The sequence below is a fragment of the Haemorhous mexicanus genome, chromosome 9, assembly GCF_027477595.1.
Source record: "Haemorhous mexicanus isolate bHaeMex1 chromosome 9, bHaeMex1.pri, whole genome shotgun sequence".
NCBI lineage: Eukaryota > Metazoa > Chordata > Aves > Passeriformes > Fringillidae > Haemorhous > Haemorhous mexicanus.
Genome location: NC_082349.1, coordinates 28,620,221 through 28,637,163, shown reverse-complemented (window position 1 = coordinate 28,637,163; position 16,943 = coordinate 28,620,221). Strand labels below are relative to the sequence as shown.

Below are 16,943 nucleotides of genomic sequence, written 5' to 3'. Positions count from 1 at the left end.
CAAACCCCGAGACTGGGCTGGCCCAGCTGGGAGCGGGTACATGGCAGCCAGGGTGCCGAGGAGAGAGGAGAGCACAGCCGGCTGGGAAGGGGCTGGAATGGTTGGGATCTTATCGCTGCTTTATCTGCATCCAGCCCCGATCCCGGCACAAAGCAGGGCCACGTGGCAGTAATTGTGTTAGGAAAACAAACTAATCTCCGAAGGGACAGAGAGCAGCTGTCGGGCTATCGGTGCTATCAGGGAAATGGATGTGGGCTGCCAGCTCCCCTCGCTGCTCCGCCGGAGCAGGGGCCAGCCGGGGGATGGAGGGGGCAGGAAGGGAAGGAAAAGAAGCTTGGGCTGCCAGGCCAGACTGAGGGAATGTTTGTGGTGGCATCGGCTGAGAAGCTCTTTGCTTGCCAGAGTGTTTGTGAGATGTGATCTGGCAGGTCAGGTGTGGCAGTGAGGAGAGCCAGGTTAACCCTGGCAGATCCCTTATCACCGCCTGCTCAGTGTCTCCTCTGTGCTCCTTCTCTAATTCGAGCTTTCTCCTAATGTGCTCCCCCCAGGATGGCTCTGTGCCCCAGACACCCCAAAACCTGCTGCTGATGCAGCTTGCCCATCCCAGGGTTAGGCTTGCCCTCCCTTGCTACCCTGCTCACCTCTTCAGCCCAGCCTGGTGACTCCAGAGAGGTGCAGGGGCCAGACCCCACCAGTGTGCTGGGGAGATGGAAGAGGTTCCTGGAGATGGACATTGAGATCAGGCTGCAGCAGGAGGAGCCTTCCTCTGCAAGATTTCCCCACACTGGCAAGGGAGAAGAACCATGCAATGGTCGGGCTGGTTCTGAGCTTGTTCTCTCTCCTGTGAAACCATTGGCAGGAAATTATCACAGAGATCCCCCAAGAGTTGTGCTTGACCCTCCCCACACCTCCCCTCTGAGCCTGGGTCTCTAGCCCAGGAGCTCAGCCATTGCCATGCAGGGAAACACAGGATCTTCCCCCAAATCCTGAGTGTGAGCATCTCTGGGTGCTGGAAGGTGGGGAGGAAAGCAAATGCTACAGGGCTCACCTGAGCCCCTGTCCCCAAAAAGCTGAATCAATCCCCTGGCTCTGGATAACCCCAAACCTGGGGAAAGTTAAAATCTAGCTCTGAAGTATCTGGCTCTGACCCAACACAAACATTGTTGTTTCTGGATGATATGTTTAAGAGAAAAGAAAATCCTATCATGAAGTAATGCCTACAAGATACACAATTGTGGCTTGTATTTAGTCTGTCCTCCATACTCTGCTAAGGCTCCAATTGAGATGGACTTGAAAAATAATAAAAAAAAAAAAAACAGAGTTACACTGCTCCCAAAAGTGTTCCTGAAAATAAATTTTTGCCAGGTTCCTCCCCAGCAGTTAATTAAGACTTCTATTAAATGCTGACAGGAGCTTGATAGTGTTATATGTTACAGCAGGCTCTGTTCATGGTGTTATAATTATGTCAGTAAAACAGTTTCCACAATAGTCCTCCTTTTCATAAGTTCATAACTTCTGAAAACATTCACTTTTCACATTGAAATTTTTGTGTCCCTGGCCTTAACCAGGTGGGATTTTTTTTTTTTTTTCATACTCTGAGGGGAAAAAAATCCGTGTAGCCCTTTTTGAGTTAAGGGGGAGAAAATATAAGGTTTTTCAACTGGAATATAGGTGAGGGGGGAAAGGTAATGACACCATTTTTCTAAAGAGATGGATAGCAAAAGCCTGTGATACCTGATGCTTGCTTTGGAAATGGATGGATGGATGGGCTGGGCTTTGCAGAGTGCCTGGGGCATTTCCCATCCAGAAAAAAAAAGGGAAAAAAACCCTATTTTTGATTTTAAAGCCTTGCTGAAGCCAATGGCAGAGCCTCGAGGGAATCCACTTGTCACCCATTAGAAGTGACTTTTGGCTGCAGGTTAAAAATAGAGGTTGGTAATTAATAACTCTTCCCTTCTGGCAACATTTTTGAGGTACTGACAGTATTTCTCATTTCTCATGGGGACGAGGAGTCAGTTCTGAAAAATTTTGTGAACTAGAAAACCAAAGAGTAAGATCTTTTAAGGTCAATGAAAATATTTTTCTTTGATAATTTCAAGCTTCCTGTTTTGATAGGATTTTTTTTTTCCTATAACAGCTTAATTCTGAAGAGAGAAGACCTTTTCAACTAAAGCCCTGGGATGTGTCACTGGAGGAAGTACAAAAGCTAAACATTTGGACAATTTGGACAAGGGTTTGAGCTTTTTTTCCCAGCTGAAACAACTGTCCAAACCACTCTTGCCTGCAAAAAGGAAAATGGGCATTTTCCCACTGTTCCCTTCCCAGGCCCATTGCACAGGGAGTGTCCCAGCTGGCCCAGGGAATGGGATGGGGCAAATGGGATGGACCCACAGTGGCAGAAGCAGCTTGAACCACTGTGAGATCCACTGGACTCTTGATTTTAATTGTGGCTCCAGGATTTTGTCCTCTTTCCCACCATCATGGTCCCTCAGCAGGGACTTCAAAGGCACAGGAGCCCCTTGGGACACTGAAGATGCAGATGAGCTTCTACTGCAGCCTTCAAAAGCATTTAGGATGTTAAAAGTCTGCCTCCTGATGGGGCCTTTAACCACATGGAAAGTGGGATTTAGGTGCTTAGATTGTTTCTCTGCTTTAGAAATTTGCTTTTTTGGGACTGGTGGTTCTTAGTGGCCAGTCAAGGAAGGACAGCCAGGAGTGGGATCAGGGAGGAGTATGGCTGGAAAGCCACATTTTGTCCCTTGGTGCATTGACATGCAGCTTTTCAGGCAGAGCCAAGAGAAAAGGTGTCCTGGGGGAGGATGGAGAGGATGAATGGAGGCACAGACCTGTCCCTGAGGGCAACAGGAATGAGTGACAAAGCAGGAGTGGACTGGCTGCCCCCAGGCCTCCTGGTCCTCAGAAGTGGCTCGAGGAGCACTGAACACAGCAGTGACATTCTTTCCCTCCTCTCTTAAACACAGCCCTGACCACTAAACTCGGTTGTGCATTTCTGTATATTTATGCAGGGCTCCACATCCCGGGCTGATGGCTGTGGGGAGTTCCCAAAGGCTGCCTGGGATTCCCGCAGCTCCTCTCCCGGCCCACAGAAGAGGGGATGTGTGTGTGGCACAGAGGTGGCAGTGCTGGCTGTCCCCTGCCCGGGGCTGCCTGGGGAGCGCTGCCCCCGCCCCGCCCAGCCTGGCTGCTTGCTTGGCTTGGCTCTGGCCAAAAGCTGTCTTGACACTGATGTAATCGAAATGCAAATATCGCTGAGGGAAGCTTATCTGCAAACATGGCCAGCCCTGGAGGCAGCACCCCCAGGCTGATCCCGCTGCCTGGGGCAGCTGGTGTGAAGTCAGCTCCAAACGATGGTGTGTAGGCACGCAGCTGAGACCTGGGGAGGAGATTAGAGCTGGAAAAAGCTGCCTGCAGCTCAGGATCTCTGCTGGTCAGAGTGACTCTGAGATGAGTGCAGGTCTCTTTTCCCAGCCCGGCAGTCGAAGAAGGAGTCAGGATTCTTCTGTTCTCGCTCTCAAGGTTTTTTATTGTTTCTTATCTATGATATTCTTTCTCCTACCTGCCAAGGTCTGTCTGGCAGGTTGGGTTGAGGCACACTGGCCACCCCCAGGGCAGTGTTATCTTTGTATACTAAAAACTAGGTGTACAACATTTACAATTACTTCCCAACACCTATCATCTGTGTTAGACGGTGAGCTTCTACTCTAAACCAATCCAAAAGTGCCACCATCACCCAGAAGATGGAGGCCAAGAAGAAGAAGGAGAAAGGCTGGACATGCCCAGATTCCTCCATCTTGCCCCCTGAACCCCCATTCTAAAAACCCCAAAAATCTATTTTTCACCCTCTGACCAACTAACTATTATTCTACTTAAACACTCTTGAGTCATAATTCTTCATATAAAGGTTGGCAATTGTTTTTTCCATGGGTCAAGATCAAAGGCACAGGGGTCTTGAGCTCTGTGCCAAGGTCTCTGAGCCCTTTGGTCTTGAGTCCTCCAGGGCAGCCAGAGGAATTTCTTGGGTTCCAACACCTGCACTGCCAGACCCAAGGGACTTTGCTGACCTGAACTCTGTCTTTAGGTTTTACTCCAGAGGGCTTCCCCAGAGGGTTTTCCTGTCAAGGAAGAGGGATGTGTACACCAAGTTGTGAGAAACAACTGCTCACTTTGAAACTTTAAAGAGGTTTATTAAACCTTGACAAAAATACAGCAAAGGACTACATGAGGAAAAAGCTGCAGTGCTGGGAACTGCCCCTCGTGCACACCACATGGCCAGTTCACCTTCCAGATGGATGCTCAGGCTTTTATACCCCTGGGGTTGCATCAGCCAGCCCTGGCCCCTCCCAAAGTCTGTCAGTCAGCTCTTCTGTGCCATTTATCAGTGGAAACTGCTTTCTTGTCACTGCATTGGAGGTCAGGTGTTGCCATGCTGCTCCCCCTAAGCACCAAGCTTTTCCATTCCCACCTGCCCCAGGTAAGGGACACTTGTGCAGCCTTCTTCTACCTGTCCTAGACAACAACACAGGGGGAAAAGAGAACTCTGGGGAGAACAGAGGACCTCTAAACCATAGTAACATAACTATACATCATAAAGCTTTTCTTAATATTCACACAATAGTTATCTTTTAATTGCCAATCATCTCATTATCCATCTATAACAGACCCAAGGCACAGCCAGCCCGATGCCACAGGGCAAGCACGCAGTGACAAACCCTCTCAGAGTGCACCAAGTGACCTGGACCCACCAAGAGCAGTGCTGATTCAAGTTTCTTCCACTCCTGTTGGAAATGTGGGGTCAGAAGATGAAAATAAGCACTGAGGCCACTGCCAGCAGCCCAAAGGCCAGAGACTGCTTCCTACAGACACAGAGTCCCGTTGTGTGTGACACCAGAGGATGGCGAGGAGGGGAAGATTCACACCTGAAGGAAGGTGGTCTGTTGGGAGCTAGCTGAGAACTTCAGGTCAGGTGCAACCCTTGGCTCTAAAGGTCACAGCAGACATGCTCTTGCCAAGGGGTCACTGCTGCCTGTGCACAGCCACCAGAACCTTCTGACTGAATCATCCTGACATTGAATTGTTCCTTTTGGAGCTCCTCTCCACCATCCCACACCCAAGGTGTTATTCACCCAAAAGGTGTTTTTAGCATTCATGAATCTTCTGAAAATTTCACTTTCTGGAGTAAACCTCTCCCTCAACAGGACCAGCACTGGTGTAATTTTCTACCTTCTGACACCTTTCCCCTCATTCCATTTTTGTCCAGCTCAATACAACAAAGCAACGGTTTTGAGTGTTTAAGGGATTTTTTCCCCTCCAATCAATGGAGAATTTTTCTATTTTGTTGTTGGTATGTACATTTGGCCCGAATCCTTCCTAGCAGCCTACATCCCTCCTTGGCTCCAGTCTTTAGCAAGGACACACATTGGATCTGCTACCTGGACCAAGATTTCCATTGCCTGGGCCTTTGGCTCTCCTTGGAGTTGCTCCAGAGAAGGTATTTGGGTAGCACTTTGTTATAGATGGATAATGAGATGATTGGCTCTTGCAATTAAAAGATAACTATTGTGTGAATATTAAGAAAAGCTTTAGTGATGTATAGTTATGTTACTGTGGTTTAGATGTCCTCTGTTCTCCCCATAGTCTGGGAAGGGAAGGGAAGGGAAGGGAAGGGAAGGGAAGGGAAGGGAAGGGAAGGGAAGGGAAGGGAAGGGAAGGGAAGGGAAGGGAAGGGAAGGGAAGGGAAGGGAAGGGAAGGGAAGGGAAGGGAAGGGAAGGGAAGGGAAGGGAAGGGAAGGGAAGGGAAGGGAAGGGAAGGGAAGGGAAGGGAAGGGAAGGGAAGGGAAGGGAAGGGAAGGGAAGGGAAGGGAAGGGAAGGGAAGGGAAGGGAAGGGAAGGGAAGGGAAGGGAAGGGAAGGGAAGGGAAGGGAAGGGAAGGGAAGGGAAGGGAAGGGAAGGGAAGGGAAGGGAAGGGAAGGGAAGGGAAGGGAAGGGAAGGGAAGGGAAGGGAAGGGAAGGGAAGGGGGTGGGGAAAGGCTTTTATCCCCTTTTAAAAAGCATGAACATGGGATGTGCATTAGGCTTTCTTCTTCAGGGAGCATGGCTGCGTTTCGCCTCTCGCAGCTGTCCCTCCCCGCACATTCCTGCACAAACCCCTTTTGTTCGCTGCCCTCAGCCAATGCACAGGCAGCAACAGCAGCCCAGATGTTCCCTATCAAACTCAGAGCCATGCCAACAAACTTTGGCACACATGAAAGTGTGCTGAGGAATGGGCCTCCGCAAATACCATTTGTTTTTCTCCCCCCTTCCCACCCTTCCATTCCTGTAAGTGTTTTTTAAATAAGTGTTTTTTAAACGCTAATGCCTTCCACGCCGCGGGGCTCCGGGGGCGGCTGGCAGAGCCGAGCCGAGCCGCAGGTAGCCCCGGGCCTCGGGGGCCGGGCTAGCCCTGAGCCCCAACCCTCTTTTTTAAAAGATGGAATAGTCTCCAAGCAAAGCAGAAGATTTTGTTTTCACCATCCTTGTTTTCACCTTCCTGCTGCCTTCCCAAGGCCGGGGCCGTGTTCCCCTGGGCGATGCTGTTTGCAGGCAGAGACCTGAGGGAATTTGCTGTGAATCTGTTTTCTCCCAGCACTGTCCAGGCTGGCTTGTGATGACCTAGAAAAGCATAATTAAAGATGCTCTGGGGGCTGAGTGGCCCCTTTAGGCTTGGCTTTGCCACGGTCCCAGTGCTTGGTGGCCGTGTGGAAGTGAGTTGTGTTTTTGGCTGGGGTGAGATGCAGTTTTTCCTCATCTCTTTCTCAACATCTTCCCTGCAGGCAATTCCTGCTGCTGCCATTCAGCTGTGAGCCCTGGGTCATGGTGCAGATGGGGCCACTGCACATCCCAGGAGCTCTGCTGGCACCACAGGCTGACAGAGATGACCTGGAGGAGCAGGAGCTGAGGGACAGCCTGGCCAGGACTCAGCTCTGCAAACCAGAACCGACCTGGCTTTGGCCATGAGCAGATGGGTGAGCACACAAGTGAAAACCTTCCTCTGTGCACAAGACAGAGAACTACTTATGCTGAGTAAAACACAATCCTGAGGCTGTGCACAGTTGTGCTTTGATGGAAGAGCTCCCTGTTGTACCCTGATGTGGAAATGTGGTTAAAAGTTGCTGCCACCCCTCTCTGCTCCTGTGCAAGCTCAGCTCTGGCCCTCACTGCAGGTCTCAGATGGCACAGCCAGCTCCCACCTCTCTGGCTCCACCACAAAACTCCACGGGCTCAGTGCCAGGTTTGCTGCCAACCACCCCACTTGTGGGGAGATGGGCTTGGGCAGGAGACAGCAAATGCTACCCCTCACTCACTGAAGCAAGCAGAGGCCATTTCTGGCAGAAAAACCATTCTCATCCAACTTACACAAGAGAAGCCCATTTGTTTCAGCACCAGGGCTCTTCAAAGACAGCTTGAGCTACTTTTTTACCCCTCCACTATAATGGCAGTGATGTGTTTTTTCACTCCTCTCTCACGCTGTAAAGATTGAAGCATTTTTGTTCAAATTTAAATTTAAAAAAAAAATCTCATCTGGATGAAAACCAGAGCTTGCAAAGTTTCCATGGAGGGTGGTGAACCTCTCTCCCCAGCAGTGGGCTTATCTGAGATCATCTACTTGAGGAGTGTGCCAAGATTTCCATCCTGGAACAAGACCCTTCTCGGAGGGTTTTGCATAAGAAGGGATGGAAGGATCCGCTGCACAGCGAATTTGATTCGGAGAGGAGGATGCACTCAAGGTCCCAGGGGAGGGAGAACAGCTCCATTCCAGCCTGGAGCTGAACTGAGATGAAGCAATGATTGCAGAGAGGTTCAGAGGAGCCACCAGATGTGCAGGCAATAGCCAGGGCTGGGAAAGGGGGAGAAAAGGAGTTCAGGGGCAGGACTCAGCTCTGGCTGCAAGGACGTGCTCTGATGGCAGCAACCCCAGCTGCTCTGGAGAGGCCAGACTGGGTGAACTGGGCTGGCTGAGGGCAGGGGCTCTTTCCAGAGACATCCTTCCCCCCTGGGCTTGTGCCTCTTGCAGTGGTGACAGTGATTCTCAAAAGGCAGCATCAGCTGCACCCTCTGTATCCTTGTCCTGGCTGTGGAGCTCAGAAAATAAATGTAACCTTTGAGAAAAGGTTAAGATAAAGAGGTGGTAGAAGATAAATGGTCTGAGATGATGAAAACCCCATCTCAGGGGGGAGAGACAAGGTGGGGAAAAATTGTGGTTATTTTTCTACACAGGATTTGTAGGTACTATTTCTAGAATGCAGGAGAAATGGAGCTCTGGTGAATTTCTCTGGTTCCCTTCATTAAGGAGGGAAGGCAACACACTGAATTTGCCATTAAAATAGTAGTAAGAATAACAACAAGAAGAACCATAGCCCCTAAATTCTCCCTATTTAAAAATAAAAAAAAAAGATAAAATCAAGAGGTAGTTCCCATTTCACATGTGGTCTGGTTTAAATCCTGGGAGCAAGGTGGCCCCTGAGATCTAACCTGTTGGAGCAGAGCCCTGCTGTGTTCAAAGGTGAGGGCAAACCCTTGAATTTGCTTTCAAACTTGGGCTGGGGCTGTTGAGGTTTTTTTTCTGAGGTTTTCTGAAGCCCTGAGCAAGTTGGGGAAGATCTCTTTTAATGACCAAACAGTCTGGGGGAAAAATCCACCAGTAGATTTGCATGGAGGGAACAGTTTGGGATGTGAGGCAGATGCTCGCTGGATTGTTTTGTGGCTTACACAGAAAGTCTGCAATCTTTGGGGCTTCATATAAAACCTGGAGGACAAAGGTCTCCTCTGTAAAGTCAGATCCCCCAAATGAGGCCGATTTCAGCAGTTGATCTTCATTTAACACTCTCAAACCAGATGAAAAATTGCAGACTGAATGTGACCACATGTACTTAGGAGGGGTTTCTGCTTGCTGGTGCACAGGTGTTGCTCCAGGCAGGACACAGACATGCCCTGCTGAATAAATAATCCTGCTTTTCTGAGCTGGACAGTCTGTGCTGGACTCAAAGTTAAGGCTGGCTTGTTCTCAGAACTCAGGATATCTGCTTGTCCTCCCCAGCTCACCTTCAGTTTCTCTGTTGGTGAGTGCATTGCTACACTGAGCACGTGGACAGGGATTGCAGAGCCTTTTCTCCTGCTAGGAGAGGGGTCTGGAAACAATTACAAGCTGCTCATGCTTAATCACTGGGGTAAATCTTAAATGCCTGGCTTAATATTTTGCAGGACTGAAGATGGCATCTGAATTTTTGCGGTGTGCAGGTTACCCAGCAGAGCACACAGACTTTGACAGTTCTCTTCTGTGCATGTTATGGGGGTCTTGAGAACCCCCCAGCTTCTTGAAATTTAGGTACAATTTCAAAGGAAAACTAAAATGCAAAAGGGGGGGGGACCCTGAAGTTTGCCTGATATTTGTGCAAATTGTCAGCTCAGTCATGTTCTTGCTGAACCTGACCATTTGTACCTCAAACTGCACAAGAAGAGAGTATTAAATGAGTTGAAAAATAAAAAATTAAGTCCCCTGTGAAAATGAAGGCAACCAAGATAACTCACAAATCTGGGCTGAAGTCAGTCAATGACAAGACAAAACAATAGAAGTCTGCCTTTACTTCCTTAAATATTGAAATGTTTCACTTCAGCATTTTCAGGCTGAAGCAGTTTGCTTTATTAAACATTATTTAGTTTGATGCTTTCTTTTTTCTTTTCATTTTCAATAGACCTAAATTTAAAAGGAAAAGGGTTGTGGTTTTTCATATTGACTTTTCTAAAAGATGGAATAGTCTCCAAACAAAGCAGAAGATTTTGTTACTGATCAAGCAAAATGTTTTTGGTTGACCCAAAATGAATCGAGCTTTCCTCATTACATCAAGTCTTTCCTCTTAGTTCAGCTCCAAAGCCAGAATCTTCCACCGCTGGAAGAAACCAGCCATCCTTGTTTTCACCTTCCTGCTGCAGCAGTCAGGGATCTAATTTTGGTTGCTCCTGTTTCAATCTTTATTCCCCTCTCGATGCAGTGCAGGCTGAGCTCTGTGATATCAGAGTTTGCAGCCAGGGTGTGGTACAGATCTCTCTCCTGCTATCTGGGACACCTCACCAAAGAGCTGCTAAGCCTCCTTGGCCAGCAGCCTGCTTGTCTGCAGGCTTTATAGCTCTGCTTCAAACCCTGCCAGTGACACCAACACTTGGAAATTCTCCTTAGTTCATGGCCCTGGTAAGCCTGTGGGTGTCAGCTGGTGTGCAGTCACGGCATTGTTCAAAACTAAAGTAAACACTCTCTTCCACAGAAAGGGCTGGAAAAAAAAGCTTCTACACAAACATTGTGAAAGGCAGCAGCCAACTGATGGGGGAAACGTTCCAGTGCCATGGCAAGGAGTTACCCACTGAATCCTTGGTGAGATCCAAGCACAGCAATCCTTTGAAAACCTCCTCACAGATCCAGCCTTGGCAAAGAGCAGCTCACTGAGAGCATCTATAAACACGTGGGGTTTTATATCTTCTTTTTGTGTGCTTGTTACAGAGACAAAGCATCGACATTTTGTGAACTTTATTGCAGGAAAGACACAACGTTTCCTCTTAAAGACTTCCAAATTGTAGCAGGCATTATCTGCAGAATAGCTGAGGCTGCAGGTAGAGGCAAGAGCTGGGGGGGCACAGCCCCTCCAGACATGGGCAGTGTTGGGAAGGATGAAAGTTTGACAAGTCTCACAGATATGTGTGCTTAGCAGAAAGATTTTGAATGTAAAATCTGAAAAAGGAATAGAGATGGAAGCAAGTTTTGATATAGAAGAAAAGAATTGCTGAGCCAGTCTTACTGGATAACCAAGGGCAAAGGGTATGTTAGTTAGAAGGGATTTTTATGGCTTAGAGCAAAGGATGAACCCACGCCAAACAAGAAGATGTTTTTACCAAGCAGGAAGATGGCACAGGCAGACAAACCTGCCGATGCTGCAAGCAGCAAAAAGGTCTCAGAATTTTCCACTGCAAGAAAACTGAAAAACAACTTCTAGCTTAAACTGTAATGTACGAACTGTTAGTGATTGGAGAACAGTAACATGAATATGGTAATTACAGTAGTTATGATAGGCTATGGACAATAGTTAAGGGATAGATTGGTGCTACTGTATTAAGATGCTCAGCAAAGAAAGGTATATAATGCATTGTACCCTAAACTCAGGGTCTCCAGGCCTGCCTGCAGCTGGAGCTGACTGGCAGAGTTTGTTCAGGGTGACACTGGAGGGCTGCACACACCATTTGCTGGGCTGTCTCTGAGCAGTGTTGAGGATATCCTGGCTGACCTGGGCTCCCCTCACTTCTCCTTGTGGCTGCAGGGAGCAGGCTGCACTACCAGGCAGCTGAGGGATGGAGAGGTCCTAACCCTGCACATCTGCCTGCTGCAGCTTAAGTGTTTGCAGGATGGGGGGGGAAAGCAAACTGGTGCATGTCCTGAGGTGCCTGCACCTTGCTGGTCTCCAAATGGGTTCCTTGGTTCTTCTGCCTTGCATTTCTTCTTTGTATTTGTGTTGCAGATACCTCCAGAGAGGCTGAGCGAGGTGGCTGTGCTCTGGACAAGGCTTCACGGAGAGTGCCTTGCTGCAAGGATACAGGAAAAGTGAGGGCTTGTTTTGCAAACAGGTGAGGTGGTGTCACACGTCCTCCTTTGGCACTGAACACGTGGTGTCCCTTCAGCCACATGGGCTGAAGGAGAGCCAAGGCACTGACTGAGACACAAACAGCAGCACTTGTGGGAATGCAGCAGGATGGGAGCAGCATCGCCCGCCACTCCCTGAGGGTCAGCAGCATTTCCCTTGCAGAAGGGAGTTGTCTAAGCTCAATGTGTTGTGTTGCAGAGCTGGGAAAGGTGAGAGGACAACATCCTCCTTGTGCAGCGGGAAGGAGAGATGTGAACTGGCTCGGCTGTCACATCAGGGCTAACTGGCACGTGATGGTAATAAAGTGATTTTCACATCATATCATACCCTACCGCAAATATATCTTACAAGCACTGCTGGCTCTTGGGTTTGGCAGCCATCTGTCCTTCTGCCTTGCCCTGAAAACACAAGAATTTCCCACATGGACTCACTCTCTCAGAGGTGAAACTTGTCTTTTTCACAGACTTTTTCAGGAGCTGCACGGCTGACTGGCACCCAAAGTGATCCCGCTGCTGGTGCCCACCTGAGTGCCCATGGGAGGGGATGGGGCTGTGACAGCACTGGGAAGAGGTGGGAATGGTGGGGGAAGCACCACAGTCACAGGAGCAGGGCTGGCAGAGGTGTCAGGAGCTGGCCAGCACTCAGACCATAAATGATGCAGAAAGCAATGTCCAAACTTGCAGGAGCAGCCTGAACCCTGAGTCTGTGGGTCCCCATCTCCTGTGGAGCCTGCGTGGAGATCATACACCTGAAATCTCCAAACCCTGCATCTCGCTCTCCCAGGGCTTCACTGACCTTGCCCAGAAAATGTTTCTTTTTAAAAATACCTGAATGGAGATTCTGTGGTGGTCTTCAGTCAATTCTCTCCACGTTTTGCCGCCCTGACTCCTCCTCTCTAGCCTGAGTCTTGCTTTCTCCTTCACCTCTATCCTCCACAGGCCCTGAAAACACATCACCCTCTCTCTTTACAGCTGTGCTTTATATATTCAAAGACGATTATCACATCCTCTCCCCCACACTTCTCTCCCATCCAGACCAAACAAGTACAGTTCATTCTCTGGAGCGTGTAACAACAAGAAGTTTGTTTGATGAATAATCAATTTGTTTAGCGCAGGGGCTCGAATCACTCAAGTTATGCCAAAGATAACAAACCTTCAGCAAATTTCTCTTCAAATCTTAAATTTTATCAACTGTTTTGACAGCTAGAATATAATTTTTACACAAAGGGTTAGAATAAAAGCAATTGCTTTCTAGTTTTTCTGTATAAAGATTTGAATTATGACTTTCACATTAGGCAATGCAATTAAATGCATTCTAGAACTGTCATGAAATATTAAACTTGGGGTTATAAAAAGTATTCTTTTAATGATTTGTAGTATCTTTTAAAAGGAATTAGCTGCAACAGTATTTCTTAAACTATATAAAAATATATATCAGTAATTGTTCATTTCCACTTGTTTTACTGTTCAGCTCCAGTTGTGCCAGCCAAAATGCTAAGTTTATAATCTTCAGGATATTTCTGGTAGTAATGAATTTTATTTTATTTTATTTTACCAACTTTTTTTATGGCACTTTTAATTAGCCAGGGTTTAATCCTGTTTAGGTTTTCTTTTACACAAATATTTTGAGATGAGGAATTATTACACAATATGTTTGTCTATATGGAAAATTTATCTTAAATGCAGTGAAGAAAGAAAGAACCAAAAAACGTCAGTAGGAATTTTTTTTTAAAAAACAAACATTTATATTGCATGCTGAGCTTCCTTCCAGTTCAGATTTTAGTTTTTGAAAGCCAAACTTATCTTAAGGTAAAAGCTCAAAAGTTGAAACATGAAAACACAGGGTGGGGGCCTGAAAAGCCGAGAAGTTTTGAGGCTCAGTTTCAAAGCAAACACATCACCGTAATGAGAAGTGTCCTGCAAAAACAGCCAGCTCTGCACGGGATGCAGAGAGGAGCAGGTTCAGCCCTGCAGTGCTGTGGAGTCCCTGTGGGACCATCTCCCCCCAGTTTGGCTGCTGACAGCCCAGAGTACCCTTGGGAAGTTTGCCTCTTCCCCAGAAAATGTGTACAGACCCACAAATCAAAAGATGTTGAAAACCTTTGGTTTATCTTGTTTAAAAAACAGGGAGTTTTATGTGACTTTTTTTTCACCCAGTAGCTCTTCAGATAAGTGGATTTTGGTTTTCCTCTATGAAATTCTTACAAACCAAAAGATTGCCTTGGTCCCAGAAATGACAGTGCTGACTTAATCCCACTTCCCAGGCAGTTAAGGGAACAGAAACTGAGGAGAAGAAATAATGCTGTACTTTTTAATTCACTCTTCTGCTAAGAAATTAAATTGCTCATCTCAGGCTTTGAAGCCTGAGACGGTCCAGCAGAAAATCAACAAAATAAATTTTCATGGATCTCAAAAGTGATTTTGAAGGACAAATTAAATCCTGACTTGCTCCTTACTCACATGGTGCCATAGCTTATCTGGACATGGTGGATCTTCCTAAGCCAGCCTGTGTTATGATCTGGGAAAGGATGGAGTAGTATTGACATGGATAAAGTTTGGTAGATTTTGTTGTTGTTGTTGTTGTTAGAAGAAGGGCCAAATTGATTTAGGAATCTTTGTCTCTGTTATTTTCAGGATGTTTTTCTCCCTAGGTCTCTTGAATTATATGCCAGAACCCTTGGAAGCTCATGATAGGGTCTGAAATGCAAGCAGAAAGGAAACCCTCCTTCCCTATACAAAACTTTCCCTGTCTCACATCAGGGCTCAGTCCTTTCCTGGGAAAATGTTGCTTTGTGTGTTTCTGTGGCAGCATGCAGAGAAGTGCAAGAATGAACTTTTAAATGTGCATCTAACTCAGGGAGCCCTTTGACAGAAGATCTGATTTGGCTCCTAAAAACCCCTCAAGTTTTCAGTATGAAACCGATGCAAATTGATGTTATGGCCTGGTACAAATTGCTCCTGTCCTGGGTTGAAATGTCATCTGAGTTCTGACCCTGAGCTCTGACCTGGGCAGCCCAATTTGCCAGCCCATGATGACATTTCCACATTGATTTGGGAACTGCACAAGAAAAGATGTTTTTGTGATCTGTTGGTGCTGGCTGCTTCTACTCACCAGACTCCAGGGCAATTAGGCCAAGAGAAAACGGATGCAGCAGTCACGGAGGTCTCCAGCTCTGCTCGTGAGAGAGCAGCTCTTGAAGCACAAAAGGGTTCAGGACTCAAATCCAGCCCCAGATGTAAGAGGAAGGTTTGTGGGGATATCTAACCTGGGGAAAAGGTTTCTATTTTCTCCTCATCTTGCCTCCTCCAGCCTGCACTGGAGCAGCCTTTGCCTGGAAAACACTTCATTCCTAGGTGGCAAACCTTCAGTGCCCTGTTCCGCTCACAGGACTTTAATCAGCCAGAGAACATGGCCAGCCTCTGTTTTCTGAGCCTGCTGTTGGTAAATGCTCTGTGAAATGACTTCACAATTGTTCCTGGAGCAAGCTGGCCCAATGGCTGGCAATTAAACCTCAGACTGATGGAAACTGTTAGCAGGGATTGCTGCCTTGCCCATAGCGTCAGAGTTAACAACTCCAAGCTCTTTTTACTTTTTCTATAAAACACGTGGGAGCTTTGTGCCTGGAATATCTGCAGCAATAAAGTGGATATGGTGCTTGGCTTTTGTTTGTAGTGCTAAAAGTTGCAAGAAGAAAGAACAACTGAGGTTCAAGGTGAGATCTGGTGTTTGCACTTGGTGAAGCACATTCAGTCGGTATCTCTGGGTTTGGTACAGCCCATTGCTGTGATTTAGACACCAGATTTAGACTCATGATTCTTATATAGTCATCTCAAAGGGAATTAGGTGCCTACACCTTGCTGTAAGCCAACTCTTGCAGGGCTGGCCAACACTGTTCCATTGTAAAATTCAAGCTGACACCTGGTTCTGCCGTCTGGACTCCCTGGAGTTTGAGAGCATTTCAGTCAAGGCTGGGTTATGGTTCTCATTCAGATGTTCTCCTGTGCTCAGTCAGGTTTCCTAGAGAAGCCATAATCCTGTGTGAAGGGCTGCTGGGCATCCCTCTGCCCTGGGCTTACCCAGGAAAGACTTCCTGCATGAAATAACTGTGCTCTCCTTCTCCTCTGCTTGATCAGCATCTCTGCTTGGCACCAATGTGTCACAATCCACTAGGGCAAGCGAGGTCGTGGTGGTCCATTTCCCGATCCCAAAAGTGCAAAAAACAAACAGCAGGGGACTGTCAGTTTAATCACAACAAATGCACCTTTATCGAGGGCCAACAGCAAATGTGATAGAGGGATCAGAAAAGGAAATAAAGGATAGAAAGGAAAAAGAGGGGAAGGGGAATATAGCTACCAATGAGATGGAATCCTCATGTCCAGCCACACAGATTCACTGTCGTCTGTGGGGGTTCACCGAAGTCCTCTCAAAAGTTACAGTTTATATATTCTCAATCCAAAGGAGAGGCATCTGGCCAAAAGGTGGGGAAGCTTCATGGGCCATTGTGTTGAGACCCCTTGGTCTGTGAGGCAGGTGCAGGCGTGCAAGGACAAGCCACCGCTTGTCAGAGCCTGTTGGAAGCAGTGTTCTGCAAAGGCAGAGCGAGCACACCTGCAAACAATCACTTGGCAAAACATCCAAAAACATCCACCTCAGCCAGGCCAGAGCTCCTGTCAGGGCCCTTCAGGGTCCTTGGGACGATCGTGAGGCAAATGAAGGAAACTTCAGACCGTCTTACACGAGGCTAAGCTGCAGGTGAGAAATGGTGGCACTCGTGTTCCCCCAATAATGCGGCCTTTGCTGGGTTCTGGGTGTCCCCAGCAGGCTGCAACGGGGTCCAGATCGCTCTGACCTGCTCGGCACAGCATGTCCTAGTTCCCAAGCAATCCCTAGCCACAGGCAACCTTAGCAAGCTTAAGTGATAGCAGCTCTTTAGTGATGATCAGCTCATTGTGGTTTCAGCTCTTAGGTGCCTAGGCAGGCAGATACAGGGAGAGAGAGGAGAAGGCTATGTGGGGTCCCACAGGAGCGTCTTTATTGATTCTTCTGTGAAGGTGACAGCTGACAGTGACAGCTCTTCTGAGCTGGGCAAAAGCAGCTCTTTATATAGGTTACAGGGGTTTTGGAAATAAAGGAAAGTGATCTATAGTCTTACAGAGAGATAAGCAGAGGTCCGAAGGCAGAAGAGATGGGCTTCTAAGGTCCAGCCATCATGTCCTGGCATTTTCTGTCTTACGCTTCTGACTGCCAGAGAAGTCTTGCAGG

At 47.6% G+C, this 16,943-nt stretch overlaps 1 long non-coding RNA gene across 3 annotated transcripts; it reads left to right on the top strand.

Annotated features, from left to right (window-relative positions):
* The first annotated feature begins 3,267 nt into the window (after window positions 1–3,267).
* Window positions 3,268–15,566, top strand: LOC132331330 (uncharacterized). 3 transcript variants are annotated; one of them, XR_009487555.1, is made up of 6 exons: window positions 3,268–4,492; window positions 4,680–5,509; window positions 6,831–7,022; window positions 10,317–10,423; window positions 11,559–11,664; window positions 11,880–15,566. It is a non-coding gene; the product is annotated as an uncharacterized LOC132331330 (long non-coding RNA). The 3 variants fall into 3 exon arrangements; XR_009487554.1 differs by lacking the exon at window positions 10,317–10,423 and having other exon boundaries at window positions 3,270–4,492; XR_009487553.1 differs by lacking the exons at window positions 4,680–5,509; window positions 10,317–10,423 and having other exon boundaries at window positions 3,282–4,492.
* The last annotated feature ends 1,377 nt before the right edge of the window (window positions 15,567–16,943 follow it).